The 27,434-nt window shown below is 44.5% G+C and overlaps 1 long non-coding RNA gene and 1 pseudogene across 1 annotated transcript; one reads left to right on the top strand and one right to left on the bottom strand.

Annotated features, from left to right (window-relative positions):
* Positions 1-147: 147 nt before the first annotated feature.
* On the top strand, positions 148-27,004 carry LOC148163824 (uncharacterized). The gene is made up of 3 exons (XR_015768787.1): positions 148-2,971; positions 3,373-3,428; positions 26,570-27,004. It is a non-coding gene; the product is annotated as an uncharacterized LOC148163824 (long non-coding RNA).
* On the bottom strand, positions 7,999-18,127 carry LOC114218496 (MICOS complex subunit MIC19 pseudogene; annotated as a pseudogene).
* Positions 27,005-27,434: the final 430 nt, after the last annotated feature.

Genomic DNA, 27,434 nt, shown 5'->3' with positions numbered 1-27,434 from the left:
TTGGCGAGCAGTACCTCCCTCCGCGGGCGGTGGACCGTCACGCAGCGCAGGCGCCCGGCCTGCCTGGAAACCGTCGCCGGGAGGAGCGCGCCCGTCTCGCGCATGCGCGCGCATGCGTGCACTCACGCACGCGCGGGCCTTCGCGGGGAAGCCGGCGCCCGCGGCGGGAGTTTGCGCGCGGTGGTCACGTGTCGGCGGCCGGACGCGTCTGAGGAGACGGTGCCGCTGGGATCGGTGGTGCTGGGCAAAGCGGGTTTGCGAAGCGCTAGGGACGGCACGGTCAGCCAGTGAGCGTGGCCGGGGCTACGTGCGAGGTACTGAGAAGAGACCGGCGGTGGTGGGGAAACGTGAGTGACATTGGGATGCTCGGCGTCGCCATCCTGTCCCCAAGAGCTGCGCCCCCCTCGCGACCCTGCCCTGATGGCCCACGACGTGCCTGGCCGCCGAGGGCAGGGAGGCCTGGGACTGCGGAGCGCCGAGGACCGGCCTCAGTCGTGGAGGTGGACACACGGACCCACTGGACATCCAGCTTGTAGTTGCTTTCCGCGGTGGGCGCCGGAGAGGCGGAGGAACGTGTTCAAAATCGCGCCACTAGTTAGGATCCACAGAGAGGGGGTCCGCGGACGCGCTGTCACACCGCGGGACTGCTGCGTGGGTTCTCGTGCTTGTGTCGGAAAACGACGGCGTAGCGCCGCGGGTGCCGGGGAGGGAGCCGCTCCGCTGTACGGAGCGGTTCGGCGGCGTGCGCCTGCCCTGGCCAGCGGTTCGCGACACTGTCCACCGTGGCGCTAAGGGAATCAGGCCGGCAGGAACGAATTAGGAAACTTGCTTCAGAAAGGGAGCATTCTTAGAGCAACGGGGTGGGGGGAGGGGGGTATGGATATTCAGGATTTGAAAATCCCAGGCAGGTGTGTGCATCCGTGCCTGCGGGAAACCAGTGTGCATATAAGCTCACGTGTTTAGGAGCCGTCCCGAAAAGCCCGTCTTTGGACCACTGTGTTAAGGACTCCTTATGCAGCTGGGTTGCACGTGTAAGGGTTAAAAACAGGTGGCGCCCGCGTTGGACATTTAAAATAAAGCCGGGTTTATTGCCTGCTGTGATGGTGACTTCCCCCAAGACAAGAATCCAGAACGTAGGTGTGGCCGGGTGTGTGTTTGTTTGTTTTTTTCTGAGGGTGGATAGGAAAAGCAGTGTCCGGCCAAGGAACTGGATGAGTTGTTTCTTTGGCATTGTCCTTGTGAAGTGGATGGAATAATGCGAACTCGAACTGTATTCGTAACTAGGAACCAGGTGTTATTGCATGGTCTTTAATGGCATGCTCTTCAGTGGTTTTGTTTTTATCAGTAAGAAGAGAACCTAGTACAGCCCCTTCTGGGTGATGCGTGACTCGCCAGAGCCATCCATCTGGTTAGTGCCAGGGCCTGGGCCTCACCTCCCGCCCAGGGTCCCTTTCCACAACCACTGGATGCCTACGGCTGGGGACTCCACAGCTGTTTGGTGCCGAGCCCCAGGCGGCCACTCTTCCATCTGCCCCAGGTCAGCTTTTCCATACTTCACAGTACCTCTCCAGCCACCTTCCTTCCTGTTCTCCCTCCCAACCCCCAGTCTCACCTCTGGCTTCACCATCCATAGTACAGTATAGGCACCCAACTCGTTACCAGAAGAACGAACCCTTCTTTTTCTTCATTGAGAGAAGGAAATATTATCCCAGACTTTTCCTGAGCTCCGTTCTGACCAATAGCTTGTGAATCTCCATATTTGGTTCTCTCTGTGTGAAGCTCATTCATTCCAAAATGTTTCTAGTGCCTTCTTATAAATTGAGTGGTAATTTTTTTTAACACCAAAGTATAAATTCTAGATTACTGGCTATATAATATTTAGGTTGTTAACCATACAAGGGGTACAGATAGGTAAGTCGTGGTAACCTATCACGTATATGCAGTTGACCCTTGAACAACACAGGCTTGAACTGTGTGAGTCCACTTATATGTGGATTTTTTCAATAGATGCAGTATAGTATTGTAAATATATTTTCCTGATGATTTTGTTAACCTTTTCTCTAGCTCACTTTATTGTAAAAGTACAGTGTATAATGCATATAACATACAAGATATGTTAATTGTTTATGTTTTCAGTAAGACTTCTAATTAACAGTAGGCTATTAGTAGTTAAGTTTTGGGGGAGTCAAAAGTTATACTTGGATTTTTGGCTAGTGGGGTGGGCAGTGCCGGTGACCCTAACTCCCATGTTGTTCAAGGGTCAACTGTATTTATCATTGAAATGTGGCTAGTTAAAATCACAGCTTCTGTTCTTGCAGTAATACAACATTTATCTTGTGAGGCTAAGTGAAGTAGTACATTTACTTCTTAATTACATATTGTAGCATGAGGTGATTGATGCCTTTCTAATGCAAATAAAAGATGTATGTGTACAATAGCACTGTAGCAGGCTTGCACATTATATGGTGGAATTCAGTGCTAACTGAAATGATAGCTTTAAACTGTCTATAACTCAGGAGAATAGAGGCAGTTTGCATGCTGAGCTCTCTGCCTCCATTGAATGTGGCTATGTATTTAGTGAAGCTCTTTGTAAAATTTACGAAATAGTTCGCCAAAGGCGTGAGACAGTATTTCTGAAGTCGACCTTTCAAAAATCCCTTTCACTTTGCTTAACCTATGAGGATTTTTATGGTTGCCCAAGCTGGATCATTTTCTTCCTCATGTTCAGTAAATCAGTACCCAGAGATGCTGGTTTACCTACTTTACCTAATTCAGGATGAGTTCACGGCGATGTCATCTTGCCCTTTTCCCGCTAGGGTTCCACCCACTGACAGGAACCACCATTGGGTCAGCTTTGCCACTGTGATCAAGTCATGAATGTCTTGGATAATTCAAGCCTAGTTGAACCTGGTGAAGAAAATTACAAGATAAAATCTGTCGAATTCCAGCTGCGTCTGGGCCTTTGGTTCAGGTAGGCTTGAACTTTGAGATTGGCATCATTCTCTATTAGGACTTCCCAGAAAGCACAGAACCATGGGAAGCCTACAGGAGCGCTTGCTCCTAATGTTAAGGAATTAAAACAGAGGTTGTACCGTCCGCCCTGCAGTAGGACTGCCGGCATGGACTACGACTGCCAGAGTTCCCAACTCGCAGAAGCCGCCACCTCCTTTGTATCTGGAGTGACCTCTTTAAGTCTAGAAATGCACTTGGCGCTTTACTCTTTATTGTGGATCATTTGTTGAAGAGAATCTGTGCCCTGTCCTAGAGTATCTTTTATCTAAAGAAAAAAGAAAAAAGGTTGGCACAAAAGGGTGGCTACCAGGCAGTGCTGAAAAGAATGTCACACGCTGCTTTTCTCATCCTCTTCTCCAGTTCTCCATGTGGGCGCCTTGCAGTATTGATAAAATGACATCCACGGTCATGAGAAGGTAGGTACTACAGGCAGCAGAATGAAGAATTTCGGGTCCTTATCACCAGACCATAGAGCATGGAATTCTTAAATCGTTGTGCCCCAAAACTCAAGAGTTCTTGGGAAGATACACATTTCCCCAGACTAGTCTGAGATCTGGAAATCCAGGCCACGATGTGTCTACAACAGGCACCACCCCCCCCCCGCAAGAGTCTTATTTCCTCCCATGCTGCTTCCCACCTGAGCTTGAACCTAGGGGAAAGTCCTCCTCCTTTAGTTGTTGGGAAGACAGAGGTTATCCAAACAGAGAGGACAGGGGAATGAATGAAATAATATAATAGGGCAATGAAGCACATAAGCTCTGGAATTAATTGGAGTTTGATTCTTGAACGTGCCACTTGCCAGCTGGGTGGCCTTGGACAAGCTATTGAACTCTTTGAGCTCACTTTCCTCATCTGTAAACTGAAGGTAAAAATAGTACCTTCGTAAGGTGGTAAGGATTAAATGAGAGCAGGAGTGTACAGCACACAGAAAGGGCTTAATAAATGGGCCATTGTTACTGAGACAATAGCCCCTGTTTTTAAGTTCCCTGGAGCTTTTGCCCCTCCCCACCACAAACACTATGAAAGGTTTTAATTATTTTTTCTAACGGGATTCTTGTTTTAAAAGATTTTAGTTATGAAATGATAATTCAGTTTCCCTTTCCTAATCAAAAACATAACTAACGTTCAGAGGTTTTGGCTTCCACACCATAACTAATATAACTGCACCGAGTTCTTACAGTTCCAGCTAAAAGCAAAGAACTGTGATGTTTTAGCTGGAGTAGTTTTATGGTTAGATTTATGATTTCCAGTAGGCTTTTCAAACACTGCCCAAGGGTCAGGGACTCCCTATTCCCCTTTACAGATTCCAGATTAGACCTTTGTCAATATCAACACATTTGGCTTCATAACAAAATTAATTATTAAACTGAGATTTAGCTGGATTCTCTCAACACGGAGCAGTGCCTGACCTGTTTTGTCCTAGAGATTCCACTGCATTGGGCACTCCCAACATTTCACCTCTTATGTTTTTTTATTTTTCATATCTCAGGCATCAGTGCAAAAGAATTAAGACAAACTGCTGAATTTTCTAGAGCTCTTATTTGTTTTCTCTTGAGGCTTTACAGTCACTGAGAAAACAGCAGTATAAAGTATGTTTAAAAATCTGCTCAAAATACTGTGAATTATATGAAGTAGCATGTTGTATCATTTTTCTGGGAATGAAATTAGCTGACAATTAAATAATGAAAGAAAATCATCGGGAGATGTCGCGGCCCAGTGGTGGCAGAGGCACAAATTGTTGTGAGTTCCGAAGCCAGAGATCCCCGTGGGCGGAAGCCATCAAGGGCACGTTCAATAGCATTGAGGCTGAGTGGCCACAGTGGATTTTGTGTGAGTGGAAAGGGGGCAGGGCTGGCAATGGAACAGTGAAGTAATTAAGGTGTATGGGTCTTTGAGACGAAGGTGGAGAGACTGCACAAGAACAGATCCACCATATCTTTGAAGAGACCCAACTTGTTCTTCCATTCCCCTCCACGTCTAAAGGGTTCATTGTGTGCAGGTGCTTTTCCAGATGCTGGGAGGATAGTGTCTGACCTGCCTTTGAGGACTGTTAGGAATAATGTAATGCAAATATGGTATTTGTGAGATTTGTCCTAAACCAGCCCATAGTCTTCCTGCAGCTGGACTGACACTGCTCCTCCATGTCCACCTGCTTGCTGCTTTACCCTTGGATCCCTTGTCTGCTTTTGTGTCTGACCGTCTCTTATTCTAGCCTCCTTTCTGCCTGTCCACCCCTTACCTGCCGCCCCTGCCACATACTTTTCTCCAGGTCTGTGGCTTTAGGGGACTCTTTTGGTCAGGAAGAAGAGAGGGACAGGTGCACATGCATTTAGCAATGTACAAATGCCCGTATGTGGTGTAACTGCCATGTGATCTTAGGTTGCGTTACTTGGAGTATAATGTTTGAAACAGTGGAGTTGGTCTCTTCTTACTCTGAGTAGGCTTGGGGAGAGGCAGCAGAGAGGGTAGAGGTTAAGAACGCAGGGCTCTGGAGACAGGCTGCCTACATTTTATTTTATTTTTTATTTTTATTTTTTAAAGATTTTATTTATTTATCTGAGACACAGAGATAGAGAGAGAGAAGAGAGAGCCTGAGCAGGGAGAGAGGCAGAGGGAGAAGGAGAAGCAGGCTCCCTGCTGAGCCAGGAGCCCGATGTGGGGTTCGATCCCACGACCCTGGAATCATGACCTGACCCGAAGGCAGACGCTTAACCATCTGAGCCACCCAGGCGCCCCAGGCTGCCTACATTTTAATAGCAGCTTTCATTTCATAGTTCTGGCCTTGAGCAGGTATTTAATTTCCGTGTCTGTTTCCTCATTTCCAGAATGGGGAATGATTATGGTAATCTATCTAATGGGGTGGTTGAGCTTATATTGAGGTTACATGATTGTAGTGCTGAGAGCAGAGCCTGGCGCATGAGCACTCAGTAAAAGTTCTTACAAGTGTCAGTTCTAGGAAGCCTTCTCTGAAGAATCGCATGGACACGAAGCGGCGGACTTAGAGGATGCGACTGTAGTGGCAAGGGTACAGGCCCTGCAATCTCAGTGAGGGCTGAAGAGCTCAAGGATGCTCAGAGAAGAGAAGAGAAAACTCAAGAGGATAGACAGATTTTTTTCACAGATTCGAGGCAAGTCTCATCATGTGTTTATTGTGTTCCAATCTGTATGACCCCGAAGTGAGGGACTTTGAAATGGTCCTGGAGGAAGTGAAGGAGGCAGTGGGATCGAGTTGAGAGGGTAGAGTTCCATAATCACAGCAGAGTCCGAATCCAGTTCTGCTCTCACCACGTGCGACCTGCAGCTATAGTCACACCTTTTGAAGCTCAGTTTATTCATCTGTAAAATGGAAATATTTTGATTGAAAGAGGTGACAGGGATGGTTCGTGATGGGGCATGACATTGAGGCAAAAGAAAAAGAATTAAATTTCCTTACAACTTACAGCCCACTGACCAGTCCTTGAGACAGGCAGAGTGACCTTCCTCTAGGAACTTAGCTGCCTCAACGTTAATACTTTGCTAAGGGCAAAAGGCAACTTTATCTTAACCCAACTCCCAACCTCCAGGATCCTGTAAGTCTACTTTAACATATAAAATTTTCTTTGGAAACTTCCTTTATCTCTATCCCCCCGAAGATACATGTTAGCAGTCATCCCCCAAGTATATGACCCACCGATAAACATCTGAAGGGTCTCATGACTAAGGTTTTACTAGACAGTAGTAAATGACCTTTTCCTAACAACAGTTAGACCCTCAAGGTCCTGGAAACCTTGCTTCCAGATTCCTTAGAGACTTACACTATCCCTAACCCCCTCCCAACTTGGAAGCAGATAATTAGCCACTCCTCAGGACCCCAGTGCAGCTCCCCCTGCCCACAGGTCCTGTCCTGTGTGCTTTAATAAAACCGCCTTTTTGCACCAAAGACATCTCAAGAATTTTTTACTTGTTTGCTCCCGAACCCCAACATTTTCACATCAGGGAAGAAGGCTACCACCAGCGTCCAAGATCTGGCCCTCAACTTGGCAAGTGTAAACCTCTGTTAGTAACTTGCCCATGGATGATTTTGGTGACAGACTAACATGAATATATCTCTTTCAGTGCTGTAGTAGGTTGAATAGTGGCCCTCAAAAGATGTGCCTGGGTCCTCTTTTCCAAAGAGAGTAACATTTACAAGTTCCTGGGATTAAAAGTTACTATCTTTGGGTGGCCATTGTTCAACCTACTACGATGGACCCAGGAGACAGAATATGTCCCCCTACTAGGTATTTGTTTCTTTTTCATTTCTGTTTATATTTCTAATACATCCTGTGGATTAATATTCAAAAATGCAAAAGGAGGTAGAGAATAATGTGCTATTTCTTGATCTCAGAAGGGGTTGTGTGGGTATTTTTCCTTTCTGATAATCATTTAGCTGTACCTTTATCATTTGTAAGTTTTCTCTGTATATCTAACTTTGATTTAAAAATTTTACTGCTGTTATAAAACGTACATTATCACTAAATGAACTTTGATATTAAAAATCAAATTAGCTTTAGTTGCATATTATTTTTTACAAATAAGGATAGACTTGTAAAAATTTTTTTACCTGCTGAAAACCATACATCTTTCCATCCCTGAATTTTCTCTTATTTCCTCACCTGAATGTGTCCCGCACTTCTTTTCCTACTCCAGATTCTGCCTTATCTGTCAAAGTCCATCTCAGCTTCTCCTGCCTTTCCTGAGTGTCCCAGCTTTTTTTTTTTTTTTTAAAGATTTATTTATTTATTTGAGAGAGAGAGAGAGAGAGCCTGGGGGGGAGGCAGAGATTAGAGGGAGAGAGAGAATCTCAAGAGGACTCCCCACTGAGCACAGAGCCCAATGCAGGGCTTGGGGATTGATTCCACAACCCTGAGATCATGACCTGAGCCGAAATCAAGAGTCCTATGCCCAACCAGTTGAGCCACCCAGCCTCCTGCCCCTCGAGTGCCCCAGCTTTTGGTCTGCCCCTGCTCAGAATCCCACAGCACTATCAGCACCATACTCCATGGCATCTTTATCTGCGGTGTGTTGGAATTTAAAGTGAGAGTGTGTATGGGGGGTGGGGGGGGTAAGAACATATGAATGTAGAGTCTTCCGTGTACATTTAAGATCCTAGAGCAGTGGTTTCCAACTTGTGGTCTTGTGCTCTCCAGAGGTCTTAAAGATGTGGTAATGGGTTTAATCCATTTAAGAGAATCGGGGGCACTGCTGACGATGTAGAATGAGGGAGACAGGGTCCCTGTTGGCAGGGATTCAGAATCTAGAGGGGGATGCAGTCACATAACCACAGAATTGCAATACTCTACTAAGTGCTACGATGGAGACACACTCAGGGCATCTGTGTGTGCAGGAGCGCACACTTCAGCACTCCTTACGCTCCGGAAAGTCTGTCTCTAGCCACACACGCACACCCCACGACAAGTCTCCATAGGTTAACGTAAATGTCAGATTTCCCTCTTGGTTGAGATGTTATCAGCTCAGTATGGTAGTTCTCAGTGTGGCCTAACGGCTCAGATCTGACGGACTCGCTGTCTTTGATTTTTATAAATGAAGAATTTATAAGTTAATAAGCATAGGTTGGCAGATGAAATCTTTCAAAACCTGGGAATCCACTTGGGAGAAAGTGAACAAATGCCATAAAAGGAATCGGTCCTCTAGCAGGTGATGTCCTAAACTCACTTGTGTTCTTCCTGTGCTGCTTGTTTGTTCTGGACTGATGTGTCCTCCCCGCGATTCCTATGTTGAAGTAGTAACCCCCATAACTCAAAATGCGGCCACATTTGGACATAGCATCTTTAAAGAGGTAATTAAATTAAAATGAGGTCATGAGGGTGGGCCCTAATCCAATATGAACGCCATCTTTACAAGAAGAGATTTGGACACAGATGCATATACAGAGGGATGACCACGTGAGGATACAGGGAGAAGGCAGCCATCTGCAAGCTATGGAGAGATACCTCAGAGGAAACCAACCTTGCTGACACCTTGATTTCAAATTTCTCGCCTCTAGAGTGAGAAATTACATTTCTGTTGTTAAGATACCCAGTCTGTAGTATTTTATTCTGACAGTCCTAGTAAATGAATATGTTGATTGATATCTTCTTATATTGAAAGGTAGGTTCTTTGGTTTTGGCACTCAGGAACCTTCACATCTTGTCCCCAGTGCATCTGTTCAGTCTCCTCTCCCAATGCTCCCTGCCATGCCTTCTGCACCCTCTGGCCTCTCAGTGTTCAACAGCTACATCTGCCTTTTAAAATCTCAGTCCTTGCTGGAGGTTCTCCCTGGGTTGCCGTTTCTTCTCCTGATTAGACCTCTTTGAAAACCTTGCTCAGATGTGTGCTTTGTGGAGCCTTTCAAAACTCCCAGGCTGAGTTAGAAGCACTGATCACGTTGTATCCTCATGAGATGCCTCTTCTTACTAGATGATGTGCTCCTGAAGCCTAGGGCTCTGATTCATCTGCCTCTCTCTAGAGACAAACATGGTATAGGAGTCTGCCATAACAAAATGGGTGCGGTAGCTTAAACAACAGATACTTATTTTCTCACTGTTTTAGAGGTGGAAACTCCCAGATCAAGCTCTAGCAGGGTCTGTTCCTGGCCAGTAGACGGCTGCCTTCTCACTGAGTCCTCATGGCCTTTCCTCTGTGGGTGGTGTGTGCTGATGGAGAATAATAAAAATAAATAAAATCTTAAAAAAAAACAAGATATCAAAGGTAGAAGCACTTTTGGAATGGTGGATTGAGAACCTCCAAAAATCAACTAACCTTCCTTAAAAAAAAAAAAAAAAAAAGACCAAAGTACATGAAACAAAAGGTGACAATTGAAGAGAGAAATAGACAATTTGGCAATAATAGTTACAGACTTCAATATCCCACTGTCAATAATGAACAGAACACCTTGGCAGAAGATCCCCAAGGAAACAGATGACTTAAACAACACTCTAAGCCAGCTAAACCTTTAGCTGGCATCTTTAGACCACTTCACCCAACAACAGAATACACATTCTTCTCAAGTGCACATGGCACATTGTGCAGGATAGACCATATGTTAGGTCATAAAGCCTCCTAAAGTTAAAACGGTTGAAATCATACAAAGTATGTATGATTGTATACAAACCACAATGGAATGAGATGAGAGATCAATAAAGGAAGGAAATTTGGGGAATTTAAAAAAATATGAAATTGAAACAGCATACTCATAAATAATGAATAGTCAAAGAAAGTCACCAGAGAAACTAGGAAATACATAGAGATGAAAGAAAATGAAGCCAATATACCAGAACTTAAGAAAAGCAGCAAATGCCATGCATAGAACAAAATTTGTATTAGAAATCTCAGGGGCACCTGGGTGGCTCAGTTGTTAAGCGTCTGCCTTTGGCTCAGGTCATGATCCCAGGGTCCAGGGATCGGGCCCCACATCAGGCTCCCTGCTCCGCGGAAGCCTGCTTCTCCCTCTCCCACTCCCGCTGCTTGTGTTCCCTCTCTCACTATCTCTGTCTCTGTCAAATAAATAAATAAAATCTTTAAAAAATATATTAAAAAAAAAGATCTCAAATCAATGAACAAAACTCTAAGAAATAAAAAGTGGGAATAGATGAAATAGAGAAAAGAAATATAATAAAGTCAAGAAAACCAAAAATTGATTTTTTGAAAAGATAAAATTAACAAAATTTTAGCTACACTGACCAAGGAGAAAAGAGAGAACATTCAAACTGTTAAATCAGAAATGAAAGAGGAAACATCACAACAGACTTCAAGCAATAAAAAGGACTCTGAGGAATATTATGAATAAGTATATGCTAAGAAATTGTATAACCTAGATGAAATGGACAAATGTTTAGGTATATAAATGTTTATAATTGTTATATCTTGTTTTAAGCCTTTTATTAATATATAATGTCCTTCTTTGTCTTTTGTATCCTTTTTTGATTTAAAGTCTGTTCTCTCTGATATTAGTAGAGACACCCTTGCTTTCTTCTGGTTACTATTTGCATGGAATATCTTTTCCCACCCTCTCATTTTCAGTCTATTTGTGTGTTTGGTTCTAAAGTGTGTCTCATAGATAGCATGTAGTTGGATCATGCATTTTTATTCATTGTGCCAAACTCAGTCTTCTGATATTTATTTATTTAATTTACAGTTAATTACTGATAAGAAGGACTTTGGTCACTTTACTATTTCTTTTCTGTACATCTTATAGCTTTTTTATCCCTCATTTCCATTACTACTTTCTTTTGTGTTGATTTTTTTGTAGTGAAGTGTTTAAATTCCTTTCTCATTTCCTTTTGTGTATATTCTAGGGCTATTTTTTTTTTGTGGTTACTATGGAGATTACATTTCACATCCTAAAGTTATAACACTGTAATTTGAATTTATACCAGCTTCACTTCAATAACATACAAAAGCTCTGCTTTTTTAGGATTATTTATTTATTTATTTCAGAGAAAGAGTGCAAGTGAGAGAGCAGAAGCAGGGGAGCAGCAGAGGGAGAGGGAGAAGCAGACTCCCCGCTGAGCAGGGAGCCTGATGCGGGGCTCGATCCCAGGACCCTGGGATCATGACCCGAGCCGACTGTGCCACCCAGGGCCCCAAAAGCTCTGCTTCTTTACAGCTCCGTCCTCACCCCTTTTGGTTGTTGATGTCCCTCAAATTATATCTTTATGCATTGTATGCCCAAACATAAATTAGTAATTCTTGTAAATGCATCTCTTAAATTATGTAGAAAAAAATTCGGAGTTATAAACCAAAGTTACAATAATACTAGCTTTTAGACTGATAATGTATGTCTCTTAAATCATGGAGAAAACAAAAAAATGCATTTATAAACCATTGCTACAATACTAGCTTTTAAACAATTGCCCATGTATTTACGTTTATTGAGATACTTATTTCTCTATACAGCTTTGAGTTACTGTCTGGTGTTCTTTTACTTCACCTCTCAGGACTCTCTTGAGCATTTCTTGCAGGGCAGGTCTAGTGGTAATGAACTCCATCAAATTTTATTTATCTGGGAATGTCTTACTTTCTCACTTTTGAAGGATATAGGATTCTTGGTTGACAGGGTTATTTTTATTTTCATTTAGTATTTTGAATATATTGGCCCCCTGTCTTAAGGCCTCCAAAATTTCTGATAATAAGTCTGCTGATAATCTTATCAAGGATCCCTTGTATATAATGATTTGCTTCTCTCTTATTACTTTCAAGATTTGCTCTTTGTCTTTCACAAGTTTAATTATATTGTGTTGGTATGGGTGTCTTTGAATTCATCTTACTTGGACTTCATTGAGGTTCTTGAATGTTTATATTCATGTCTTTCATCAGGTTTAGGAAGTTTTCAGCCATTATTTCTTAAATATTCTCTCTGTCCCTTTCTCCTACCGTGGGACTCCCACAATATGTATGTCGGGGACCTTGCTGGTGTCCTACAGGTCTATTAGGCTCTGCTCGGTTTTTTTTTCAATCTCTTTTTCTTTCTGTTCCTGAGATTTGATCATTTTCTCTTCTGTCCTAGCTTCAAATTCAGGGATGCTTTCTTCTGCTTGCTCAGATCTCTTTGAATCTTTGTGGTGAATTTTCCATTTCATAGATTTTTTTTTAAGATTTTATTTTTAAGTGATCTCTACACTGAACATGGGGCTGAAACTCACAACTCCAAGATCAAGTGTTGAAGGCTCCGCTGACTGAGGCAGCCAGGTGCCCCATGAATTTTCCACTTCAGTTATCATACTTTTCAGTTCCAGAATTTCTTTTTGGTTTCTTTTTAGGGTTACTATTCCTTTATTCATATTTCCATTTTGTTCCTACATCATTTTCTTGACTTTCTTTACATCTTCAGTTCTTTGAACAGCTTAAAGACTGTTGTTTTAAAGTCTTTGTCTAGTAGATCTACTGGCTGGTCTTTTTCAGGGACAGTGTCTGTTTTGTTTTTTCCCTTTGAATGGGCCATACTTTCCTGCTTCTTTGCATGCCTTGTGGTTTTTGTGTTTTTGAAAACTGGACATTTGACTCTAATAATGTGGTAATACTGGAAATCAAATTCTCTCTCTTTCCCAGGGTTTGGTGTTTTTTGTTATCATTTTTTTAATTGTAGGCTGTCTCTGTGCTGAAGATCAACTTGAGGTGTAAACTTAAGGTCTTCTTGGGTCTTTTCCAAGCCTTTCCCTGGGCGTGCATGGATCACTTTCTAGTTTTTCCCTTATATGCAAGTGTTTTTGAATGTCCTGGTCTTTAATGTCTGGCTCCCAATAGGGGAAAAAAGAGAACAATAAAGGTGGGGGAGGAGAAAGGGGCATTGGCCCTTTAGATCCCCAGAAGTCACTTCAGCCTGAGGGGGAGGGGCTTGCAACAATGGGGGAGGGGCAACAGCAATGGTTGCTCATTTCTGTCGGCACCTCTGATCAGAAGCAGCAGTCAGTGACCAGAGCTCTGATCACCAGTATTTGGATTTGGAAGATAGGGTCCTTTTTGCCCTCCCTAGCTCTCACCAGCTGTGTACAAGCTGCTGCAGGAACCAACTATCTCAAGCCTCATTTATTAAATCTTTTTCTTTTTGTAATACCAGCTTGGTATGTATTGTGTTTCATATATGCACAAGTCTGTTTCAGCTCTCTGTATTCTGATTCACAGTGTTATCTCATACCAGTAACTTAGTTATAACGACTCCATAGTAAGTCTTGATAACCAGCAAAGTAAGTCTTCCTGCATTATTCAAAGCATTCTAGGTTATCCTTGGCCCTTTGCACTTACACATACATTTTGGAATCAGTTTACAAGTTCTTCAAAAAGCCCTGTTGAGGTTTTTGTGTGAGATTGCATTTAATATTAACATTTAATATTAGTTTGAGGAGAATTCTCATCTCTAAAATATCAGGTTTCCTCATCCATTTGTTGCTCAAAAAGTTTTATGATTTTACACATCTTTTGTTTGATTTGCTCCTAGACACCTTAAATACTTTGTAACTATTATAAAATACACCTCTTTAGAAATTAGTTTCCAGCTATTTGTTGTGGGCATATAGACAAATAATTAACTTCTGGATAATAATCTTATATCCTGCAATCTTACTGAACTCTCTTCTAGCAATGGCTTGTGCTTGATCCTCTTTGATTTTCAATTTTGGAGCCTCTGCAGATAATGACTGTTTTGTTTCTTCATTTCCAACATACTGTGTGTGTGTGTGTGTGTGTGTCAATGTCAGTGTTTTGTCTTCAACAGCACTGGTCAAAATGGGGTGGAGTAGAACAGTGGAGAGGAAGTGTAAAAATATTACTCCGTCCTAAGTTATAGTTTCTGAGTTCTTTGACTCATGAATTATTTTGAAATTAGTTTTCAAAAATTATAACTGTATAGACATTTTTTGCTTAGTTTTTGTTACTGATTTCTATTTTTATGATAGTTCAGGAATTTGTCTTTATTATATTGATTTTTTTTGTATTTGTTGAGTCTTGCATTATACCTTAGTATATGATCAGTATTCATAAATGTTCAAGATGTCCTTGGAAAGATGGTGTATTCTCCTACTTTGTGGATTTGTCAATCTCTCCTTACAATTCTGTCAATTGGGGGTTTATACGTTTTGAGATTATGTTGTTGGGTTCAAAACAGTTTCAGAAATTTTGTACCTTTGTGAGAAAATGTTCCTTTTATCATTGCCTCTTATCTCTAATGATACTTTCTGTCTTTTAGTTTTTTCTGTTACTAAAATAACTGCACCAGCTTTCTTTTGGATAATATTTGCCTAGTAAACCATTTTCCCTTCCCTCTAGTCTCAATCTGAAAGATGCTTCAGCTTTGGTATGTTTCTTATAAATATCATACAGGTAAATTTTTCTTTTTCTTTTTTTTTTAAGATTTTATTTATTTGAGAGAGAGAGAGAGAAGGAGAGACAGTGAGAGAGTACAAGCAGGCAGGAGAGGGAGAAGCGGGCTCCCCGTTGAGCAAGGAGCCCGATGCAGGGCTCGATCCCAGGACCCTGGGATCATGACCTGAGTTGAAGGCAGACGCTTAACAGACTGAGCCACCCAGGTGCCCCCTGATGCATTTTTCTTATTTCTGCCTCATCTGTGATCTTGTCTTCCAGTGGTAACTTTACTCCGTGTGCAGTTATAGTGACTGTAGTTATGTGTTCATTTCTGCCACCTACTTTTGTACTTTCTGCTTTTTATGTTTTTTATTTGATTTTTAAAATCTCCTTTTTTAAAAAAAGACTTTATTTATTTGAGAGAGCGAGAGACAGAACACAGTCGGTGGGGAGAGGCAGAGGCAGAGGGAGAAGCAGACTCCCTGCCAAGCAGAGAACCCAACATGGGACTCGATCCCAGAAGCCCGGGATCATGACCTGAGCTGAAAGCAGAGGCTTAACCGACTGAGCCACCCAGGCGCCCCAAAAACTCTTCTTATCTTTGGTTGGATTGATTGAGTTTTTATCCCTTCCTCCACATCCCCCCGCACATTAAAGGTTTGCGGTTTTGTTCTGTTTCCATACTTAACATTCATTTTGACTTATCTGAAATTAACTACTATCTCTCCTTTAGTCTTGAATAATACCAAAACCTTAAAATGCTTTAATCCAAACACCCCTCCTATCTTTATTCCATTGTTGTCCTTTATTTTACTTCCATTTCATTTTTGTAGTCTTTAAATCACTTCCTAGTGCTCTTGTTTTGTTTTTAGAGAGTGCGAGCTCAAGCGGCAGGGGGAGGGGTGGAAGGAGAAGGAGAGAATCTTAGGCTCCACGCTCAGCACAGAGCCCAACATGGGGCTCGACCTCATGACCCCGAGACCATGACCTGAGCCGAAATCAAGAGTCTGATGCCCAAGTGACCAAGCCGCCCAGGCTCCCCTGTGTGCTATTGTTTTAAATAGCGCTGATTTAGATTTGCCACATAGTTACAATTACTTTGCCCAACAAGTTTTTCTTACATTTCTCCCTTCCAAATGTTTTCTTTCTGAAATAAATCCTGTAGTATTTCTTCCAGTGAAAATCTTTATAGCGAGGGCACCTGGGTGGCTCAGTCGGTTGGGCGACTGCCTTCGGCTCAGGTCATGATCCTGGAGTCCCGGGATCGAGTCCCACATCAGGCTCCCTGCTCAGCAGGGAGTCTGCTTCTCCCTCTGACCCTCTTCCCTCTTGTGCTCTCTATCTCTCATTCTCTCTCTCTCAAATAAATAAATAAAATCTTTTAAAAAAATCTTTATAGCGGGATTTTTTTAGTCTCTTAAGAAAAAAAGAACATAAAACCCTCTTCTCTTCATCGTTGTATTGACATTTAGCTGGAAAGGGAATTCTAGATGGACCTTTATTTTCTCTCAGCAGAAAAATCCAGTTGTAAACTTTACCATAGGGACTATGCTGTGCCACAGCCAGTTAGTTAGGAGAGGATCTGAGCTCGAATCCAGGCCCACGTGGCACTAGAGCCTAGTTCTTAGCCAAATCCTCTGTATTTGGAGTCACCAAATGCCAAATCATTTGAACAATAAAACTCTATCTACATCATGACAACACACAGGCAAATTTTAAAATATCTGATCCAGCTCAGCAACTGCTTTTAGGCACTTCCCATATGCTAAGCAATGTGGGGGTGTGAAAGGATGTGGTTCTTCAGTGGAGAGAAGTCCATCTCATTAGGGCAGCAGGAGCTGTTCAGTAGCGTTTATTCTATTGTGCTCTAGCATCCTGGCTAGTATTCTGGGCCTCCTGATACTTGGAAGTAGAAAACACATAAGGCTGTCTCTCTTTTCTTATCCCTGTTGGAAACTATTGATAGTGAGTGAAGTAAAGATGTCAGTATTCATGGTAGAGAAGAGGTTGTACAAGCCAAGACTGCCTTCGTGTTGATAAAAAATGCCCTATTCGACTTGTGATCATAAACACTACTATAGTGAAAGAGGTACACTTTCTCTCCTTTTTGTCTCCTTGCTTGCATGATCAGCATCAGTTAAAATGAAGTAGCTCCTTAGATAGTCAAGGAGAAAAGAGAGAGAGAAAACCAACACACCACAGCCTAGGCAACTCCATCCAGCACCGCTGGGCTGAGATCAAGGTTTGGTGCCCCCCCACCAACCACGCCAGTTACCTTAGCCCCCATCCCGACCCCAGCTTTGCTGGAGTGAGGGTTCACCCCCAACCATGGACTTGGTAAGAAGAGAAAGTTGAAAAGGAAGTTACAAAGGTAGAGAGGGCTACCTCTCCCTTTCCATCATCACAAACAGTGCTGACTAACACGGCAGTGTGTCCTTGCTGACTGATACCTGACCTAGGCCTCGGCTTTTCAAACTGCAGCTCATCAAACTGAGATACACCCCTGCTGGATCTGCTCTCTGGTGCCTCTCTCTAATCGTCTTCTCTTTAAAGGGGTTCCTTTCTTCCTAGGGAAAAAAAATGTTCTGCCTCCAGAATTACCATTGAGGGCTTTTGCTTGTTCTAGAAGCTGACTTGACGCTCCCTTCTCAAGCACGCTCTGTGTGGCCTAACGGACACAGCGCATGTAGTGGTTGGCCAATGTGGAGCTGCTGAGCGTCTGTCTGCGGGGTGTTCTGGCGGTACCACTGGAGAACCTGGGCCTGCAGATCAGCCCAGACAGGATGAAACACACTGGTTCAACCTCGCTTCCCCTCCCCAGCAGCTTTCCGATACTGTTCAGTGGTGACTTTGTGGAATTCCGAGCTGCTCTCCGTAAATTGCATCCTGCTTCTTTATCACTCTAGCTTTCTCTTCCAGCTGCTTAGTGGGTGCTTTGCCTTGGCTCGTGCCTCTTCCCTTGATCCCCTCTCTGTCGAGGAATACCTCTGGTTAACTGCTTATTGGCACAAGCCCTCCCTTGGTCCAGCTCTTTGCCTTGGCTTTAGTTGTTTCTGAATTTCAGGGTCTTTCCTGACTTTCTCTAATGCCAGCCCTTCAGCTACTCTTCTTTTCACTTCTTTGTCAGAAACAGAGGCACCAGGAGCACCAGAATACTGCTGAGACTTCAAACCAGGTGGGGAGCTGTCCCTAATACAATCAGTCACATTTTCCAAAAACCGGATGCCCTTCACCATGGTGATGTTCTCATTCTGGTCTGCTTCAAAGGTGACCTGTGGGTGCTGGTGGTCCCACCCATGGCTCCTGCTTCTGTCCCCGCAGAGACCTAGCTTGCACCCATGAGCACTTCAGGCCCCCTGTGCACACGCGCGCGCACACACACACACACACACACACACACACACACACACGCCTGGAAGCGCCCGGACTCTTCCCTTGTATAGCGGGAATGAGGTCACGACCCCCAATGAGCCATCAATGTCCTTGTATATTGATTACCCTTAGTATTACATATGCGGACTGGGTGGGGAGCATCCAGAACGCAAGCCGGAGACAAGGGTATGTACATATCTTTGTAGTTTATTTTGAAAGTGAGTGATTGCAGAGACGGGGAGATTGCAGCAGGAAAGGAGGTGAGCCAATACAAGTTTGCACTCTCCAGTTTATCACTCGGTCTCTGTGTTATTCAGTTGTTCTCCAGAGAAGCAAGCAGAATGAAGAGATTGATTTTAAATAATTGGCTTATGATTATGGAAGCTCTGTGTGGGCTGGCAGGCTGGAGACTCAGGAGAGCCGATGGTACAGATGAAGTCCAAAGACAGTCTGCTGGAGAATTCCTTCTTGCTCCAGGAGGTCAGTCTTTGTTCTATGTGGACCTTCAACTGATTGGATGAGGCCCACCCACATTATGGACGACAGACATTCTTCTTTACTTAAAGGTCACTGTTTTAATGTTAATCTCATCCAAAACACCCTCCAGGTTGACACGTAAAACTGACCATCACAGGCTCGACCCCGTGGTACCTCCTAGCAGCGTGTAGAGTGGACCTCAGATGGTACAACTCTGGACAGAGAGGGAGCACTTGCTTACTGGTGCTCCACGTCCTGTGGCCCAGACTTGTCCTATGGGATGTGAACTCTCATTTCCTGGTTGTGGATGCATGAATGCTGGGCAGGTTCTCAGGTTCTCCACCTTCTGCTAGAGACTTTTAGACTTACTGTTTTTCCCACTCATAGGAAAAAGCATTTACCTTTCCGTCACCCCCCAGGAATCATCACTGTCTTCTCTATGTTTTAATGCCCATTCTCTGTCCATGGCTGTCACCGTGTCCTGCAGGCCTTATAACCACACCGTCCCGCGATCCCTGTTGAATTCCCCACCTGCCACGAAGCCTCTGCGGGCAAGGACCTCCCCTGTTGTTCCCGTTTCCTCAGTTCCTTGGTTCTTATTAATGGCTTAATAAGTGTGGCCGGAGCAGATGGAACAGGTTTTTCTTTTTGACTCTACCAGTGTTTTATCACCACTGGGGTCATTCTCACTGGGCATTTAATACTCTGTGGTTGTGCCTTGGCCCAGCCCCATAACCCCTGTGGCCCCATTTTCTCACACATGACATGAGGGAAATGTTATTACTCAAAGGCTTGTCACTAGATGGAATGAAACATTAGATGCAAAAGCACCTGTTACCTGTAAAGCAAAGCACAGGCTCAGGCTGCAACCGTGACTGTGGCCAAGGGCACCACTTGGTCCCCAAAATCCGTTCTGTGCATCCTCTGCAGGAATCAACATGCCACGGGGTTTGTTGACACTTCCCATCTCCTTTGTTGCTGGTGCAACCTGGTGGCCACATGCTGGGACATGTGCAGACACTAGTACAACTTCTAGATTGTTCCTGACATAGAAGCTATGAGCCCTGGCCCTGGAATGGGGCTCCTTGCCCTTCTTGAAAGCTGCAGTGTGAGTGTGCTCACCACCTACATTTTACCCTGGGAGGAAGACCACATGCTTGGGGTCAGCACTGCAATGAGCCGGAAAGGGGCTGGGTCACAATCCTGGACCTTGGGACTGTTAGGTGCCTGGGAAATAAGTAAGCCACCATATTTTAGAGTCTGTTTCAAGCAGCCGGGATTTTGTGCTGTTATTATAAGCACAGTGTCAGCAGGAGCCTCAGCTACCCAATGCCTCCCTACCTATGACACTGATATCATGTTGGAGAAGAATCCTGTGGCCTTCTTTCTTAATGAGGACATTAAGTTGGAGGGCCAGGAGAAATTGAGGGCTGTATTATACCAGGTAGGTGGACTAGCCTTGTTTTTCCTACATTCATGTAGAATAATTCTAGACAAAAGCACTGATTTCTTATCAAACCATGTGCTTTGTGAAGCCTTGGGCAGAGGAGATGGAGCTGATATAATGAAATTTTTGCTTTCCTTACTGGGGCCTTAGCCAGATCTTTCTGTGACACAGCATTCATTAACCAGAGTTGACCTGTAAGTTGGAGCTGAAGAAATTTTTCCTAAGAGGAAAAGGCTCAGTGCTCTTAGTTGGACTGAGCTGAGCTCAATTCCAGTGTTATTATTACTTAGCAGTGAAGTTACTTCATCTTCCTGAGTCCCTGATTATTATTATTATTATTATTTTATTATTTTATGTTTTCCATCTGTTAAATGAAGACGCTGCTGTCTACCTCCCAAATGTTCCCAGGTCACCTGTTATTGAGATCAAAGGGTCTAGCGTATGCCTGGACATTTCGTACACTTCACAGATACTAATTTCTGTCTTTCATCTTCCTTGCTCAGAAAAAAATTGGGGGAAGCCTTTATTGAAAAATTTTTCTTGGGCGTCTGGGTGGCTCAGTTGGTTAAGCGACTGCCTTCGGCTCAGGTCATGATCCTGGAGTCCCAGGATCGAGTCCCGCATCGGGCTCCCTGCTCAGCAGGGAGTCTGCTTCTCCCTCTGACCCTCCCCCCTCTCATGTTCTCTCTATCTCATTCTCTCTCTCAAATAAATAAATAAAATCTTAAAAAGAAAAATTTTTCTTAAATTACTTTATAATCCCACTTTCTCAGAGAGTACTTGAGGCTCTCTTCCAAATGGATGTAATTTCTAAATAAAGGTTACAAAATGCTTTTGCAGTCCTTTTAGGACATGTTATTTCTGATCCAGAGATGTGTGTGTCAGGAGGATGGGGGTAGATTTAATTCATTATGAAAGAGAAGGTGCTAAAAGATGCACCGTCTTGGAGAACTGGGCGCTGGAAGGGAGATCTGGGCCCCTGGGGCAGCTTCCAGAGTCAGATGTCTCTCCCATGGAATCTCTTTCCCGCCTCTTATTGGCCCCTGCATGCCCAGCTCCCAACCTACAGTAATGGAGAGTACAGCTCCTTCCTGTCTGCTTTGCACAGTGCAGGGACATTGCAGGCTGACAGCAGCAAACTCTGAGAACCACCTGTTGTGCATGGGGACTGCCTTCACTCATTTAGCACCTACCCAGTGGCCCGAGACTAACTTGGGTGTCCTCCAGTCCTTGCCAACCACCCCCCGCAACAAGTCTCGTATAAGCATTGCTTGAACCCAGGGAACTAATTCCTTCAAATCTGGTCTGGTACCTGGCACCTGATGTTCAATCAACATTCGATGTATTTGAACCCAGTCTCGTGACCTGGGTCAATTCATTTTATGTCCCCAGACTTCCTTCCATTGCCTTCTCTGCCACGGGAGGGACTTTGAATGAGACACTCTCCCCAAGGTGCCTTTCAGCTCTAAAGTTCTCATACTCAACATGTGATGTCACTTTCCAGTAGCTTCTACTCTCCAGCTACTCATTCCATCCCCCCATCCCAGCCCAAAGACAACTATCAGCATGGCCTAGGGTTTGAGGATACAGATCTAGTCTTACCAGAAACTGAGATTACTCCCATTTCTTTGCTTTCTTTTACATCCAAGACTATAATCATGATTCTTAGCATTTGACTCCTTGTTGATGGAGTCAACGCTGGAGGTCCCCAAGACTAGTCTCAGGGTCAAAATTCACTTGAGTCACAGAACTCAGAAAAGTGCCTATGCTCATGGTCACAGTTTGTTACCATGAAAGGATACAGATTAAAATTGGCAAAGGTGGAGTGCCTGGGTGGCTCGGTTGGGCGGCCAGCTCTTGCTTTCCGCCCAGGTCATGACCTTGGGGTCCAGGGATCCAGCCCCATGTTGGGCCCTGCACTCAGTAGGGAGTCAGCTTGAGGATTCTCTTCTCTCCCTCCCCCTCTGCCCCTCACCCAATCTCTAAAATAAATAAATCTTTAAAAAAACCAAATCAGCAAAGGTAATAGGTGTAGCAGACGGTCCAGAGAGCCCAGGCATGGAGCTTCCAATTGTCCTCTCCCAGTGGGGTCCTGTGGACCGTGCCTCATTCCCCCAGCAAGGACGGTGGAGGGAAGTGGGTGGATTTGATAGACATTTAATCTGATTTGAGGTGGAATCGGTAAAATGTGAGGGTTGCAGGACAGGAAAGTTAAGGATGACCCCCAGTTTTCTGCTTACATTAAAGGGAACATCGGAGTGGCTTGAGTCTGGGGAGGGGATGGAGACAGTGAGTTCAGTTTTGAATATACTGGTGTGAGGTCCCTGTGGTACATCTATGTGGGTCTGCAGTTCAAAGAGGAGGTTAGAGCTAGAAGTCGTAGGTGTCCAAGGAGTAAATGAAGCCCCGGAGGGGATGAATTGCCTAGGGGTGGAATTCAGGGAGAGAAGGCACATTCTTGAGAAGCTCCAATGGCACTAAGAATCCTTGGTAAACCAGCCAGGGAGGCTGAGGACCGCCAGCCTGGGATGTGGGCAGAAAGCTAGGAGAAGGCGTCTAGTGTTCTCAGAAAGAGCGTGGTTAGGGATCTTGAATGTGCAGAAGGATTACCTTAGATGAAAATTATACAACATCAGTTGGATCTAGCAAAACAATTGGTCCCGGGTGACACTAAAAAAAAAAAAAAAAAAAAAAGTCATTTTGGAAAAGGTAAGGTTGACTGTAGCGCTTTGCAATGGATTGAGAGATGAGGAGTAGAGAAGCTGCCAAAAGCTAGAGCTAGCGTAGACAACTTTACAGAGGTTTGGCCGAGAACAGATGAGTAGAGATTGGGAAACAGCTGGAGGGGCAGCACTGTGCAGGAGTGGGGTTTTTGTTTTTGCTTTTGTTCTTAAAAGTGGAGGAGCCCTGAGCTTGTTAATGTGCATCAGGGAAGAATCTAAGAAGGGGTTGAAGATAAAGAAGGGAGAGCATGAATAGAATGCAGTTCTTGCAAAGGTGGGGGCTGGACCCCAGGGCACCTGGGGACGCTTACCCCAGGAGAGCAGGGGGGAGGGGGAGGGATGCTCACAGGTGCAGGAAGAGTAAGTAGTACCACTCCCTTCCTCAGCGCCATGGGAGGGAGCCACGGGAGCCACTTTCTTTTAGTTCAACACCCCAAACTCTTGCTGATGGCTGACTTGTGCCAGACGCTGTACTATAAGCCATGATGCAAGTGGGAGTGGATCTCAGGCTCTCGTGGAGTCAGAGAGGAGTTAGGAGACAAACCACCATGACCAGAGCTAACCTTTGTGGAGCACGGACTCGGGGCCAGGCAGTGGTAGCATTTCATCCCCACAGGAACCCCAGGGAGTGGGCGCAGCTGTGTGCTTCCATTTTAACAGATGGGGGGATGGAGGTGCAGACATTGAATTACTGTCTGAGGCTAAAAGAAACGGCGGGTCTGGAATGCAAGCCCAGGAAACTCACTCTGCAGGCGATGCTCCCCATCACAACATCATGCGTGAGCTCCAGCTCATAAACCACGTCTCGGGAAAATGACTGGTCAAGTCACCACTTTTCTGGGGCAATCCTGGTTTAGTGTCATTCTCATCTTTTCAACGAGGGCAGTTCACTCGCTTTCCTCCTGGCATCCCTTCCGCTGGCATGCTCCTGCTTACCCTTTATAATCCAGCCTGTTAACCCTCTGCCTCCGCTGCAAAGCTGGTCTCTCTGTTTTAATCCTTCTTGGTTTTTAGTTATAGTTATTTTCTGCATCCCAAACTGGGCCACAAAGGATTTGTTTTAATTTAGGAATCTGTGTGGGATATCTTAACAAAAGGCTCATAGAGAAGATGGTATGAGATTTTAATCTTCAGCCTGAACTTCTCCCCTAAACTCCAGTGTGTACACAGCATCGGTATTTGGATGCCTAACAGGTGTCTCAAACTTCCAAACTCGAAGCCCCAAAGCCTGATATCCACCGTTGACTTGACCTCCTTTGTCTGCTGCCCCCCTGCAGCCCTCCACTCTCAGTTAGTGGTATCTCCACAGTGCCCTAGGTATCTGCATAATGGTAATACTACTCAGCTGATTACTGCCTCATATTTTATGGAGAACATAGATACAATTAAATGAAGACTACTTCATCCCCGCCCCCGCCAAAGCTGCGAGTCTGTCAGCATCCTTTGCCATGGTTGACCACTCTGTCCTTGAAATACTTAATTCTGGGGGCACCTGGCTGGCTCAGTTTGGAAAAGCATGTGACTCTTGATCTCACATGAGTTTGAGCCCCACGTTGGGTGTAAAGATTACTTAAATAAATGAAACTAAAAAAAAAAAAAAAAAGGAATACTTAACATCTGTAGTCTACTGTGATAACCCAGGGAATTTGTCTTGATTGCCATCTGCCTTAGAGTCTGCCCCTTCTCAACTTCGACCAGATCTCCAAGTGTTGGCATTCTCCAAGCCTCTCTAGTCTGCTCTTTCCTCTTTTCCTGTCTACACTGTCCAGGGCTTCTCATGTATTCTTGAAACTCCAACTTTGACTCGAAATACATCTTCTGTCCTGACCTTTCTCATGAACTCCAGACTCTCATATCCAACTGCTTTCTCATCATTTCCATTTGGATGTCTGAACACATCTCAAATGAAATTCCACCCAAACCCAGCCATTGATCCCCAGCATCCCATCTCTCTGGATGACACCACCATGAGCTTAGATCATCTCTGATTCTTCCCTTTCTCTCAGACCCCACATTTAAATAGAAGAGTTCTGGTTGACTCTATGTCCGAAATAAAGCCTGCTGTACCCAACCACTTCTTTCCATCACCTCTGCTTAAAGATTCCCTGACTTGCTTCCCCTCCCACCTATTCTCTCTGAATGTGTAACTCTTGTGCTTTTTTGGTGCACTGATGAACTTTTTCTCTTCCTTTCTTTCCTTTTTAAACAGAAGTCAACTGAGAGGGAATGTTTGTGCATTACCTAAAAGAAAAAAAAATACCCAATACAAGTACCGTTATCTTTTTGTCAGGAAACAGAGTGCCTGGACAGGGCTGCCATGTACAGGTTGTGCACTGCACAACTCTAAGGGAGCAAATTGGCCTGGTGGTTCAATAGTGCTGTATCTGCAACTGGACTTATACATTCTTTTTTAAATTGATTTTTTAAATTGCGTTAAAATGTATATAGCATAAAATTGATCACTTTATCCATTTCCAGAACTTTTTCATCACCCCAAACAGAAACTTTTTACCATTAAACAGTAACTTCCCATTTCTCCTCTCCCTAGCCCCTGGTAACCTCTACTAAGTACCTGCCTAGGTGGAATCATACAATATCTGTTCTTTTGTGTCTTCTTTATTTCTGTGCATTCTTTTATACTTCCTCATTTGAGAAAGTTAAAATTTTTAGGGGCGCCTGAGTGGCTCAGTCGGTTAGGTGTCTGACTCTTGATTTCGGCTCAGGTCATGATCTCGGGATCGTAGTATTGAGGCCCATGTGGGGCACCGTGCTCAGCATAGAATCTGCTTGAGATTCTCTTTCTCCCCTCGCCCCTCCCCCCATGCTTGCATGCGAACTCTCTCTCTCAAAAAAAGTTAAAATTTTTAAAAATTACTTAAGTAACACAGGGTATAATAGTATACCTCTGAACAAATTTAGTTCAAGATGCTTTTGAAACTAGTTTATCTTTCCTTGAATCACTTGTGGGTTACTTCGTTGTAAAATATAGTTTGTCTCATAAGGTCTCAATGTTACATTGTTTAAAAAGAAAACATTTTATCATGACAAAGATTCTTTTAGTCAGCCTTCCTGAAACTTCTCCTAGGCCCACCTGTTTGTGCACTTTTTTGTAAAGCCTGGGTTTAAGCAAGCACCCTGCTAAGTCGGTTTAGCCAGAGTCCCCCACCCTCCCACATCTGATCACCCTCGATATCTGCCCAGGTTCCTCATCCTCCACCACACCCCGGGTGAGGTCTGCTCACCCTGACCTGTCTTTAGCAAAGAACTCTGTCAGGTTGGTTTAGCCCGACACCCCCCCCCCCCCCCGCCGCCGCCGCTGTCTCTGCCACCCCTGTTATTCCCTCTCAGTAATTTTCCATCTACTGACCCCCACCTGCTCCCTGGCCAGAAACCCCCACCTGCCCATGCTGTATTCCAAGCTGAGCCCAGGCTCTCTCCGGCACAGCAAAATCTCATAGCAGTGGACCCCACTCATGCATACAGTGTGCCTTACTATCTTTAACAATTGTTACTGAATATTTGTTTCTTTAACAATCTTTGCAAGTTGAATGTATGGCAGTCTTCAATATAGAAAGAAATGTATTTGACTTTCATAAGCCATTTTTCTTTCCTTTGCGACCAGAGCAGGCATTTAGATTTTATTTCAAAATGTTTTCCCCATTCACACCACCACCAAATTTCCCTCCTTTTTTCTTTCTTTTCCATTGCTTTCCCATCTAAGCCAATCAGAGCTCACACTTGCTGCCAGGAGAATCCAGTCACCTCTCCCTCCTTTAAAGCCAGATCCTGTCAGCTGAGCGTTGGTCCACGGGTCAGCCACAGGCTGCAAGGAGGGCAAAAAGCACCAGGAATGGAAGGTGGGAAAGTCATCCATCAGGGGCTTCTTGAATCTCACATGAAGAGCCCTGAAGAGTCTGTTCCTGAGCATCCCTCTCCCTGCCCCACACTGCAGCCCCTGCTCCTTCCACTGAAGACTGAAGACAGCCAAGCTCCTGAGTTTGCTGTCTTCTAGATAAAGGAAAGAATAGTCTCACACACCTCCTCTACAGGGTTCTGGGAAATCATTAACCAGCCCTCATTTAAAATGGGGCGCTTGGGTGGCTCAGTCGGTTAAGCGTCTGACTCTTGGTTTCGGCTCCGGTCATGATCTCAGGGTCATGGGATCAAGCTCTGAGTTGGGCTCTGTGCTCAGCGGGGAGTCTGCTTGTCCCTCTGCCCCTCCCCCCACTCGTGCTCTCTCTCACTCAAATAAATAAAAAATAAATAAATGAAATCAGCTCGGACTCAGGTTGGTTGTTGTGGGATTCTCCCCTCCCTCCTGACCTGCCTAAAATCCCTCCTGCTGGGGGGAATCAGGACAGAATCGGTCACGTGGTCTTGAGGAGGCGGAAGATGATGACTAGGTCACATTACATAACCCTCCCCACCTCTCCATGTTTGCTCCTTTAATCCCCCCAACAACCTAAAAGAGTAAGGAGACTGAGGCCCGAGAGCCTGAGCAGTTTGCCCCGTCACAAAGCTGCTGAGCGTCCGAGGCCGAGTCTGAGCATACTCTGGCTTCCAGAGCCCGCACTCTGAGCCACACA

Source organism: Eumetopias jubatus, unplaced genomic scaffold (assembly GCF_037043125.1).
Source record: "Eumetopias jubatus isolate StellerSeaLion01/CBP00866 unplaced genomic scaffold, mEumJub1_p1.0 scaffold_8, whole genome shotgun sequence".
NCBI classification, from domain to species: Eukaryota; Metazoa; Chordata; class Mammalia; order Carnivora; family Otariidae; genus Eumetopias; species Eumetopias jubatus.
The sequence above is the reverse complement of the archived record's forward strand: the minus strand, read 5'-3'. Positions and strand labels throughout refer to the sequence as shown.